A 13,461-nucleotide genomic window follows, 5' to 3' on the forward strand; every position below is an offset into this window, starting at 1 on the left:
CACATGCCTAAGGCAAGCCATGCTGATAATTTCCATAGTAAAGCCTCTTGTAATAGGAAGATGGTACCTTAATGTGGCAGATTTTTAAAGGATGTAATTATTTTGCCTTCGAGAGGAGGAGGGCTTATGTCCTCTTCTCTTGAATCTGGGACCTAGTGTGGCTGTTTTAACCTCGCAGCATGCAGAAATGATGTTGTTTGGACTTCAGACAAAGACCTGAAGGAACTTACAGCATCTCATTTCTTTATTAGAATATTCTTGGAAGCTGGTAGCTCTGTGATACATCTGACTACCCTGAGACCACCAAGCTGTGCAAAGACCAAGGTACATGGAGCAGCTTATAGCAAGAGATGCCATGTGGGGATGGACAGAGGCTGGAGCAAGGGAGCACATACCTGAGTGAGGACCCTCCAGCTGTCCTGGATGAGGGACCCCAGACAAACTACCCCTCCAGAGCCTGTCCTCTCTTCTAGATCTGTAAGACCTTTGGGTAAAATAAATCTATTATTCAAAACTACTGAGCTGTGTGTAATAATAGAGAGACACAACAGGACTTACGTTATCCACAGCTTACTCTGGTATACATGAGAAGAGGAAACGGTTGATGGCCGAATAGGCTTGGTATAATGAGAGACCATACATGCCACTTGGTACATACGCTCATCTAAGTATCTCGACTCTGATCATGTCTAGTGTGAGGTCACTTATCTCACTCCTTCATCTCTAAATGAACTCCATTGTATCACCTGCACAGCAAATGCTGTTACACTTGTTCTTTCAAAGGTTCCATCTGTCTTTCTTTAGGGCTTGACGCTGTGAATAACGTAAGGTGGTGAACCACCTTATTCTCAAAGGATTTCTCTAGTATAGTTCAGAAAAGGAAGGCATGCATGTGAAGGGAATTAGAAAACAATGATTTCTAAAACAAGCAACTTCCAAAATATGCATGATAGGAAATAAGCACTTTGCATGTAAAGAGAAGTCCAGGGGACTAAGTAATAATAAGATGTTATACTTTATGTAAATTATAAGTAAAGGCTTTGGATAATGTATCAATGAGATGGAATTTGAAGGGTAGGAATTTTGAAGTGAGGCTTCTGGTTAGGACACTTTACAAGAAATGTTCACTTTGGGGAAACCTCTTCAGACCTGTAAAGATGTTGATTTTCTTCTAGTCACTTCTCTTCTGAAACAGCTAATTTAACTCAATGCTTAGAAAGACCTTTCCTCTGAGTTTCAGTTGATTGTTGATCTGAACTATTAGCCAAAGTTATCCCTGCCTTGATAGTTCTGACAATTTGCTGGCTGCATTGGTTCTGCCAGTTCTAGCGTGTTCTAGCTGAGCTTAGCTGACCTGGAGTCAATCTGGGATGGTCTACCATGATGCTTTGCTTTCATCTCTCAGTCCTTTCCTTTTCTCATTCACCAATAGATATTTAATGAGTATCTACTTGGTCTTGGGAATTTAGAAGTTCTTCACCATTTGTCTTGTATTCATAACTCTAAGCTAATTTGAAAGAGATATTTATCAATTAAATACATTCTTTAAATATAGAATATCTGAAAAATTAACATAATATTGTATTTTCTTAGTAGATTGCCCTTTGGTCCCATCTCAGGGTACTCTCCTGCAAACCATCAAAGTCCCAAGACTTCTTTGGGCTCTGATTTCTTTGAGTACTTCATTATATAATGTAGAACACAATACATCATAGGCTGCCTCTAGACCAAATGATTTGTTTCCAATGATTACTGTATAAACTTAACTTTAAAGACTCAATAATTTAAAACAAGTGCATAAACTCCTTTAGGGAACTCTACTATAAATTATTATTTAAAAATAAAATTGTATAATATAAGAGGTTTTTAAAATTTTTTTTATTAACTTTGAATGGTTTTAATATGAACGAACCAAGATCTAAGTGGTAGCTAGAAGCATCAAAACAGCCTCTGAGCCACAGGGGTAACACTACATTGGAATTTGTCTGCATGTATAAAATCAGGTAATAACTACTGTACGTTGTTAACAATTTATCTGAAAAAATTTAAACTGATTCTTAATATGTTCAAGATAATATGTGAATAGTGCAGGGACCCAGTGGTTCAAGATGTTTATATGACAGGCAAAGAGAAAGATACTAAAAGGAGAAGAAAGAAAATTAGTGAAGATTCTTGAAGAAGAAAGGCAGGGTTATTTTATAATAGTAAATAAAAGGCACAGAGGTTTGCAGTGATCATGTGTTCAGTCATAGATGCCACATTAGAGATATCAAGATATCTGATGTACAGGAGAGACAGCTGAAAGACTTTTAATGAGGGAGAGGCACAATCATGTACATATCTTGGAAGGTTGCTCTAGCTTTTCCTGCAAATGATGGAGTGTTGCTAGAGTTTTCCTCCCTGGCCCACAGTCAGGACAAATCTCCATCACCCGCCAGTCCCTCAGCCGCTCAAACCCGACCAAGTAAACACAGAGACTTATGTTGCTTTCAAACTGTATGGCCGTGGCAGGCTTCTTGCTAACTACAGCTCAAATTAATCCATTTCCATTAATCTATACCTTGCCATATGGCTCGTGGCTTACCGGTATCTTCCCATGCTGTTTGTCATCGTGGTGGCTGGCAGTGTCTCTCTGACTCAGCCTTCCACTTCCCAGCTTTATTCTCCTCCTTGCCCTGCCTATACTTCCTGCCTAGCCAATGGCCAATCAGTGTTTTATTGATTAATTAGCAACACATTTGCCATACATCCCACAGCAATGGAGGATGAGAAAAATGCAGAGATGTCAGCTGAGTGACCACTGTGGGCTGAAGATAGCTAGGTAGGGTTGTGAAGGGAAAGACTTGTAGAGACTTGATGTTGAAATATGACTGGGAGTGTTGGAATAATGGAGCTTACATCTCTGCTACCCAGCATGAAGATGGCTTCTGTTCACACATATCATGACCATACTGCATCTAGATGCAGCCCAGGCTCTCAGAGGCCTGTGGAGCAGGCACGTCTCTGCAAGGGAGGAAGTAAAGGCCGGAGGGCCCTATTCTCCAGTCTTCACAAATAATAAAGGGTACAGCATGCCAAAACCTGCCTATCGTCTGCTGCTCTGCTCACTGCTTGACCAAAACGCCATACCCTCCCACTACCGAACGTTCCTTCACAGAACTCAGACTCAAGTCCACATCCTCTCCCCACAAAGCCACCCTCAACCATTCCTATCCCCCTCGCAGAGCTTTTAAGTAGTAAGCAATTCATCATCACTGTAGTTAATTTGAGATAATTACCTCAACAAATGACTCCATCAAACCAGGTTTAGGGTCAGAAAATTGTCATGTGAAGCCACAACAAACGGGGCCTCTGGGTGACATTTCTTCCAGCCAGACTAAAGGACTCTGTATTACATTTTAAAGCTGTGAGAAGGCAAATGGAGGCAAGGTAAAAGAGAACAGATTTCTATTTATTGTTCAGAAGTAAGATTGTAATAGCTTTTCCTTCTAACTAAAACTCGAGCAGAACAGAACATAATGAGACAAAGAACCCTGTGGGAATCATGTAAAATGAAAAGGGAGATTTAATTATGATATACTTCCTTTCTGAAAGAGATTAAGCTATGGTATAAAACTGAAATAAATATGAAGGTTTTGATCTCCACAGAAGAGTCATACGAAAGAATTGATTTCCCATTGTAAGCTATTTATTTTAGACAGTATTTGCACGGTGATGCATAGTTGATTGGAGTAGCACAGGTTCATGCTTTCTCTCACCAGGTGTTCATTACAAGCATCATTTATGTCTTGTTTTCAGAGCTTCTAAGTACATTGACTGCAGTGATTGGGGGAGCATACACAACTTCAGTGATCCTCATGTTAAATGCAGGCATCACGCCATCTGACTGGAACACAAAATGAAAACACAGAATTGAGTCGTTTCCTTGACCAAGGTGTTACTCCAGTGTTCTAAAGTCATAGACACACAAAACACCTGTCCCCAGGTAGGATGGAACCACCAGGAGCTGGGTGTGGACCAGAAGGGACCAGGAATTCTGGACTTCTGTCTTGGCTTTCATGTCAGTTTATGGGACCTCAGCGAACTATCTTTATCAGTTTGAGTCTCAGCTCTCTCTTTCAAAGACCTTAAAATCTTTTGGAAAAGTGACTTTTCTGTACAACTCATGGTGTTATAGAGGCCCAATTAATAGTGTTATTCCATTCAAGAAAAAATACTAGTGAAAAGAAGACACATCATAGAAAGACAAGGTGTTAGGGCTCAGGGTAGAAGGAAGCTGGATATTTATGTGTGGACACCAAAACATTATATTTGTAAAATAGCTTTGAAAGTTTCAGAAATGCTATCAACACAAATTACAGTTTGGGGTATGGTGATGCAAACACTGAAATACTTAGGTCCCTAAATATGGCTTGAAGTCTGTGATAGTTGGTGGAAAGGAGAATCAATCAACAGATAGAATCAAAGGCTAACGTTGGACCCGATGGTGATGTTCAATGATCAGTTGCTGAGTGGCAGTTAACTTGATTGATAGATTGACTCTGTGTGTGTGTGTGTGTGTGTGTGTGTGTGCAGGTATATGTAGAGGTCATAATAGGGCATCTGATCCCCTGGAGCTGGACTTACAGGAGGTTGTCAATGGCCTGATATGAGTGCTGGGAACCGAACTTGGGTATTTTACAATAACAAGCATTTTAACCCACTGAGTCATCTTACCAGTCCTCAAACTGACCTTTAAAGGTTCCTTAGTGGTGTGGGTGGGCTAGCCTTAGCAAGTGTGCTCTGGTGGGTGGTCAAGAGGTGAGGTAACCTACTCAGCAGGGGACACGTGCAGGAGCCACACGTGTAGAAAATGAGTTTAGAACTCCAAGCATCAGCTGAGAGGCGTGACAGAGACAAGGTGTGTCAGCAAGGAGGCAGGAACGGAATTCCTTTCTCATAAGGAAAAGAAGCACCCTAATCTCACTAGCTGCAACAATTCAGCAGGAGATCTATCCGAGCTTCCAGAGAGGGACTGGGAAACATAAATGGAGCCCCATCTAGGCACCACTGGGAACTAGCAGTGATAGATAAGAGGGCCCCGTCCTAAAGCCTCTTCTATATGGTAGATGGGTTTCCATTTGGAAGACTAGCAAGGAGGAAGGTTCTTTGAATGGATCGAATCATCCTAGGTGTGGAATTTGAACTTACATAATATTTACCTAAAAGACTAAGCTAATCCAATAAAATTGAAAGTCCTACCAGCATACAGTTTCATATTGGAAGAATTACTCAAGAATTATAGCGATTTAATGGCTGGGATATACTCCTAGCGCAGAGCCTCACATATCACAAGCCTACAACAAATATTTGCCGGCACTTTGGTAGTATAATTCAAAATGAATGTTTGGATCTAGGAACAAACTAATTACTTTTGTTCAGGCTGATTCTTTCTCAGCTACAGATTCAAATATTTTGAGAAAGTTTAATGTTGTTTTCACACATTACGGCTTCAAAGGCAAGGCCAGGTAATATATTCTGACATTATGGCCAGGAACAGTGTCTCAAAGAGCATGACATTTGGACTCTCTGCAGATTAAGAATAAAGTATCAGGCATTCTTGATGTAACAAGAGCAAAGCATTTTATAAAACGAATGGGTCATTCCCTAAGAAGGAAAACTAAGAAAAATATTTTTTTGTTCCTAATTAAAAATGACAAACCTACCATGATCATGTTTTTGCATTTGCCAAAGAGAGTAAATTTATTACCTGCTAATTTGGTTTCCTAGAGATGTTCCCCATCACAGGCAGGTTTTTAAGGGCACTCAATTGACATGGAGGATGTGCTCTTAGACCAGAACAGCTGTGGTTGGTTTTCCACATTCTAATGAATTTCCCCAACACAGATCTATTAACATTCAGTATGATTATATAAATGACTTGGTGTCTTGCTGTTTGTGTTTATTTACTGTTTCCCCCGGTGACTCAGCTCCATTTGGCTCCTCCAAAACCCTGCAACTTTGCTGATAGTGATGTTCTGTTTGCGATATTTGAAGCTAATCTCTAATACCCAGAGCTGTGCTCTGCACAGCACATTAACCACATTAACATTAAGATAGATTGCGTTTGGTTGGCTAAGGCATGCGATTATCAGCCCTGGGTGCACATGAGAATTGCCTGTGAAGCTTTAAAAATTACCAATGGTTATACTATGTGGTTGAGAACCACAATCAAAATGAAAGGAGAAATCCACAGATTGGAACTCACTGAGTTTTAGAGCAAGATAAATCAATCTCCTCCTCTCTTTATACATACCTTACTTACTCTGTAGTTTTCTTATTTCACCACCAGTGATTTGGATGAATATGCATGTCTCCAGGTATATGTTCTCTTTGAAGACAGAATAAGGAGGGGTGGAGAAGAGTGATGATAGAAAATGTCGCAGTGAATGGAATCATTATTGCCATAGCCAATTAGCACAAGCAGGAGGCTCTGTCTTCGGGAAATAGAGGCAGAGGGACAGACTGGATGTTCAAGACCATCTTTGCCTACATAGCAGGTGTGAGACCACCCTAGGACACAGGAAACTGTGTCTCAGAGGCAAGCAGCAAACAAACACTTTACTCCGACAGATTATTATAAAATATAAAGACATCAAAGAGAAAATTCTTAACGTTTGATAATAGGAATAACAAAAGAATTCTAAAGAAAATAGAGTAATGTTGTTATAAAATGTTGGAACAGAGCCATAAGAAGCAAGGTGATAATGATGTAGTATGTGATAAGTGCTGAAAAGAAAAGAATGGGCTTAGAATTTTATATCCAGTTAAAAAGTAATTTAAATGTGAATTGCTATAAAGATAGTCTTAGTTACTTTTCTATTACTGTAAAGATACAATAGACAAGGCAATTATCAAGGAAAATGTTATTGGGGTTCAGGACTGCAGAGAGAGGGGCACAGAGCTGGAGCAGTAACTAAAATCTTATATCTTGATCCATAAGTTGGAGGCAGACAGTTGGGAATGTCTTGGGCTTTTAAAACCACAAAGCCCACCCCCAGTGACACACCTCCTCCAGCGAGGCCACACTTGCCAATCCTTCCCAAACAGTTCCACCAACTGGTTACTAAGCATTCCATTATATGAGCCTATGGGGGCCATTCTCATTTAAACTATCCATTCCACTCCCTGACTGCCCCATCGTCTCATAGCCATATCATAATGTGAAATTCATTTATAGAACTTCAAAATTCCTCAGTTTTTCACTATTTCAACACAGTCTAAAAGTCCAAATTTGCTTCTGAGATCTGAGGCAATCTCTTAACTGTAACCAACTGTAAAATCAAAAAGGAAATTACAGACTGCTAACATACAATGGAACAGAATATACTTTATCATTCCAAAAGAGAGAATGGGGCACAATGAGTAAAAAACACAGTTTAGGAAAAAAAAAAACTTACTAAAAGCAAGACCAATAGCTGACATGTACTGGGACAGATACATAAACTTAACAGTAATCAGAAGAACTGAGTATTTAAGTACCAGCAAAATACTCAGTCACTTTCTGCCCATGGGAAAGAAGAAAGTTAGGGTGGGAAGGGTACCAAGTGGGGCACCAGATGTGGTTGTTTAGGCAACCTAATACCCCATTAGCTGTGAGAAAAGGCCTTCTGACTCAAGCTTGAATGTCGTTCTACATTACTCAACAGCCTCATTTTGGATTCTGTCCTTTCTTACCCTCCTTGAATGCACACTCATTTCTCAAGTGTCTCAAGATTGCAGTGCTTCAAAAAAAAAATCTCAGTAGCTAATGAATGTTTGACGCATACTTGTGATCCCATGGAAGGGAAGACTGGGTGTATTCATCTTATGTAGCCTCGATTCTTGTTTTGAACAACTAAGAAATCAATTCCTATTTGAATCAATTACAAGAATTAGTGAGTTTTTTTTTTTTCGTTAAAGAAAACTGAGTGATATTATAATCAGTGCCTGGAAAAAAAAAAAAAAAACCTATGCTCTCTCTAAATATGAGCTATAGTCAAGGCTCAGAGGATGTGACAGAAAGTTAGCATAATTGCATTTTGTAGTCTGGAGCCTTGGAAGTGGTATAAAAATAATTCACCATTCTGATTCTCTACAGAAATGAGTCTTTCTACTGGAAGCCGGGGGGCCTACACCAGAAAGGAATGGTGGTGTCAGATGTTTCCCTGGCCTTCACTGTCAGGTACTACTCCAGAGAGAACCCACTGGGTCACATGTTCTGAACCGGGGCTGGAGGTTTTAAACTCCATTCTGAGACACTGACTAGCACTCTTGGAAAGACACTGCTTTTCATAGCACAGATTGCTAACACCAAGACTATAGCAAAAAAAAAAAAAAAAAAAAAAAAAATCTTCGTTAAAAAAAAAAAAAAAGCAGGGAGTCTGGAAGTGGGCCAGGCATCATATTGGCCAATGTCTTCTGCATCAGCCATAGCAAGGTTGGGTCATTTGTCAAAGACACAAAGTAATAAGTGACAGAATTCTATTTCAGGTCTGTTCTCTCTCTAGTGCATTGTGTTGCCTCATAAATAATGTGGTGGTGATAAAAACAGAGCAAGTGTGCTGAAAAGCCTCCCCCAATATGTTAGAGTAGGTCCTTCATGCCCTCAAAGCCATTCTCTGATTTTGCCTCCTACCATGGCTGCTCACATCACATCCTCCTGTGAGACCTCATTATATGTGTTTTCCTTCTTGAATATGTGGCATGCGATATTCTAATGTTTACTTATTACATACCCCTCATCCCCGTTAGACCACTGGGTCTTTAAGGATAGTCACCAGTTGTCCCTTACTTATGTGGCCTAGAACTAGATACCCATGGTAAACCCTTGGTGACATGGTGAGTGAACTAGGACGAGACTAGTACAAGTTAATTAAGTGAGTGAACGAGAGAGCGAAAACTACCCGACTTAAGTAACTGAGTCTTGAGACCTTGAAGCGAGGTGAGGAAGGAGTCAATGTATCATGGTGGTTGTGCGTAAACAAAATCTAAAGGCAGCATTAGTGACTCTCCCGAGAAAACCATCTGCCTTTGCTCTGTCTGAGCCAACAGAAAGGCCACCAAGGACAGCTGCAAGACATTGCAGCTAACACTGGCAAAGATCCTATCACTTAGTTGTTGTGGAAATATGACTGGATGACCAGATACGGCTTGTGCTGAGTGGGCAGGAAGCCAGAAGTCATAAAACCAGCAAATGGTTTCTCCGCAGGCCACACAGACTCTGTAATGTGATTTTTGAGGAAGGGCATCATACAGCCTTGAGTTATTTGAAAAACCCTCCTGGCCTACATGTTCAGTATGTTCAGACACTGTGTCAAGCACCATTCAGTGACTTAAGTCAACACTATTTAGATGAAACACTTCAAGAAATAGCAGATATTTCTTTCCTCTATACATTTTCTTCCCAACTTAGAAGAGAATGAGCTTTCTCTCAGACCTGGAGGACCATTTCCAGGGAAACCCAGTAGGATAACACTTGTTAGGATTAGAATCGTGACTACAAACAGAAATGTGTTCTTACAACACCCCAGTCTAGAAGAGCCTTGGGAAAAGGCCTTTGTTTGTTCAGAACACCTCAAATGGAGACTCACTCGGTGGCATACAAGCACAGCACTGAAATAAGACACAGACAGAACAGCAGGACTGTTCATTACCCAGGATCATAAAAGCCAGAAAAAAAAAATCACATAATCCTACACTTCACTTTATACTCTAATGAAGAAAAAAAAATTATAGCTGAATGAAAGATACTGGTCACAAAGCTTGTCTTCCCTCCCACGGGCTTCATTCAAGTTAAAATTTGACAACCATTCTCCCTTTTACTAGAAACGTCAAACAACGAGTGTTTAAAGAGCCGCTGGGACACAAAAACAGAAGGATGGAAGAGGGGAGGCAATATCGATGCTTGGCTCAGAACACCCTCGTTCCATTTATTCTAATTCCTGTCACTTCTGATGATTTTTTTTAAAAAAAAAAAACCAAATTGCACATAATGTTTAGGGTACTTAGCCAGTTTGGGGTCCTATGTTAGCTGTGGAAGCATCACAGGATTCATTTGTTAATAGGAAGCAGGGAAGGGCAGTTGTTAGTAAAAGGATGCTGCTCTCTCTTTGAGCCAGATATTGATGATGAGGATTCCTACAGCTGCCTTTTTGGTGAAGGAAAGCTGCTCATCTTCTGGTGGAGTTTTTGAATTCCTATTCAATAGTCAGTTCAGCAGATGTTTGTTTTGGTCTCGATGATCTGCAAGGCGTCAACACTGTAAGAATACAAAAAGTCAGTGGTGCAGAAAAGGCAGTCTGTCGTGGGGGCCACACGCATTGTTTCTGGAGCAGGGTGCCACACTCAGATCTTTACCTTGAACCATAACTTAAGTCTCCTTTTGACTTGCCCGTAAATAACACATCACAGGTTGCCGTTAAGTTGACAAAGCCTAACACGCTGCAAAATGTGGAGAACAGTCCTGAGCATATGGAAACACTCCACGGGTAGCACACCTTGGCTTTTGGATGAGTGGTCTTTCTGACAGGAGCAAGAACTCCAGTCTGAACTATAGGTAAGGTGACTCCACACTTAGAGTTTTGCTAATTCCGTTCCGTGGAAAGACTGGAAATCTATTACATCTGCTTTCAGCCTCAGATCAGCTTCTGCAGAGACTGTAAGTCCAGGACTCCATGGCATCCATCTCCATGATTCACACACAAGGGACACTCCGTGACACTATTATCAGCCAAGACAGCTTCCTTTTAGAAACTGTAAATTGAATTTTTGGTAACACCCTTCAGTAGTTTTCCTGTAAGCCTAGTTAGTTAGCTTTCAGTTCTGGTCTCGGCCCTTTCAACTGTGACGATCTGCCCCGTGTTTACTCAAACTTTATCACAACAGAAGTGCAGAAGCTGTGATCAACAGTGCTGAGTTGACACCCTCTGAGGCCATACTTTATAAAATTAAACAGGCAAGTGATTAAATGTGATGGAGAATGACTCAGAACATTCTCCATGAGCGGATTAGGGATTAGGTTGAATTTTAGTAAGAGCATTGAATATCAGTTTTTACGTGTGAATACCGAAAACCCAAGTACACAAGCACAGAATAAGGAAGACAAAAAAAATACATGAAAAAGTTTAAATTTTATCTGATGATGAATTGAATTTTAGTTTGAACTAGAATGGCTACATGATTACTCGAGTAAACTGAATAATGCCTCCCCCCCACACACACACAAAATACCTGGAACCAGCCAGATAATCCCCGACTTCTACTTTCTATAGTAGTGGACACTTTGTAGATGTTAGATGGAGGATCTTAGAGTGGAAAGATGGTTCATTCAGTAAGCACTTGCCACTCAGCATGAGGGTTTGAGTTTAGATCCTTAACTACCACGTTAAAAAGTCGGGGCTGTGCGTGACTGTAACCCCAGACTCCTGCAGCTCATTAGCTGGCAAACTAGCAGAATCAATGAATTCCAGGTCCAAAGAAAGATTCTAGTCTTGTAAAATAATATGAAGAGAGCTCAAGTAAGATAGCTACACCAACTTCTGGCCTCTACATGCACACACAAACACACCACACACACACACACACACACACACACACCGTACACAAACACACCATATACTAACACACCACACACACACACACACACACACACACACACACACACACACACGAACAGTACATATCCCACACACAGATAGACCAAGGAAAGAAAAGAAAGGAGACCTTGGTAGAAAAACATTCTACCATGTTTCCTCCAGGAAGACTTTAAGTGTAACTTTTATGAGAATTTTCCCTATGAGGAGGATTAGGGGGATTTTGCTATAAAAGAATGACAATAGACTGTTAGAATAGAAGCTGGGGACAAGAGAGGCCCTGGGACATGTAGGAGGCCCACAAGCCACACAGATGGCTTCCAGGAGTGAGAACAAAGAAGGACGCAAATTCTTGTCTACAGAAAGGACCACTCTGTCACCATCATGATGTCAGCTCCATCAGAACCACTCTGGACTTGTGGAGATGTAAATTGGTGTTATTTTAAGTCAATAGGTTTGTGGCTGCTTGTGATCACAGTCACAGCAAAATTGATATAGACTCAAACTCCACTCTTGCTGGACCACATCTGCTGAACAAATTCCACTGGGTCATTTGCATGCCAGGCCTGTAAGTATATGGCAGTGACTCACAGTTATGAAAGAGCTTCAGATCGTGTCATGGGGATTTTGGACACAGCTGATTTTACTTAAAAGGAAGGATGCTTGATCTCAACGATTTTGAGTGTCATTATTTTAGGCTTGTCCTGAATGTCCCTGAAGGGCACAAACAGTTGTTTATACATTTATTGGTATGATTATGGATTTAATGCCTTTCTCTGCCACTTACAGCCAAATTTCATGGTGACAAAACATACATAAAACGCATTAAAAAAAACAGATGTGGTGATTCACACTGGTAATTCCATCACTTGGGGACAGAGACGGACAGATTGCTGTGAGTTTGAGACTAGCTTGATCTACATAGGGAGTTCTATGCTAGTCTGGACCATAGAGAAAGACTCTACTCAAAGCACCAAGAAAGAAAGAAAAGGAAGGAAGGAAGAAAAGAAAGAAAATAGAGATAAGGAGGGAGATGGAGGGAGGACCAGGCAATAGACTGCTAACATTGAAATGTGTCTTCTGGGGCTCATACAAGGAAACTCATCAAATCTATGTATTAACAGCTTTTTGAGGTAGGGGCTTTGATTAGGATCAGATGAGGTCATGAGGGCAGGGACTCTATGATGGCATTAATGGTTTTATGAAGAAGAGGGACCCCGGCTGCTCTGTCTTGCCACATGATGCCCTTCACTCTACAGTGGCCCAGAAGGAAGATTCTTGTCAGAAACTGATGCCATGCTCTAGGATTTCCCAGCCTCTATACCTGTAAAGAGACATTCTTTATACGTCACCCAGGCTTCAGTGTTTTTTATTACAATAAACAGGTTATGACACCCAGTCAGAACAATCCTATACTGTGAGAATTAGATTATAAAGGAAGCTATAACAAAGACAGCTAGTGACACTGGCCTCAATAGAATGGAAATTTATCTCCTTCTTCCCAACAGGTCAAAGGAGGAATGAGTGTTCCATGTGAACCGGCCTCTGCTATGTCTGAGTACCCATGATTCTTCCTTCATACTGCCTTGCCATGTCTAAAGACGGTATTCTTGCCCTCATGGCTGACCTTGGCTCATGTCTACTTGACTTATATTCTACTTGGTGGAGAAGATAAAGAGGCAGACATCAAGCTTACCCAGGAGATGGCACAAAAACCTCACACAGAGATGTTCAGCTCACCCTCTTCACACACCACCTGACTACCAGCTATAAGGAAGCCTATAAAACAGATTTTTGTCAGATTGATGGGAATGTGCCCAGTTAAAATATGGGGTGGCTTACTGATAAA

The sequence above is a fragment of the Peromyscus eremicus genome, chromosome 18, assembly GCF_949786415.1.
Source record: "Peromyscus eremicus chromosome 18, PerEre_H2_v1, whole genome shotgun sequence".
NCBI classification, from domain to species: domain Eukaryota; kingdom Metazoa; phylum Chordata; class Mammalia; order Rodentia; family Cricetidae; genus Peromyscus; species Peromyscus eremicus.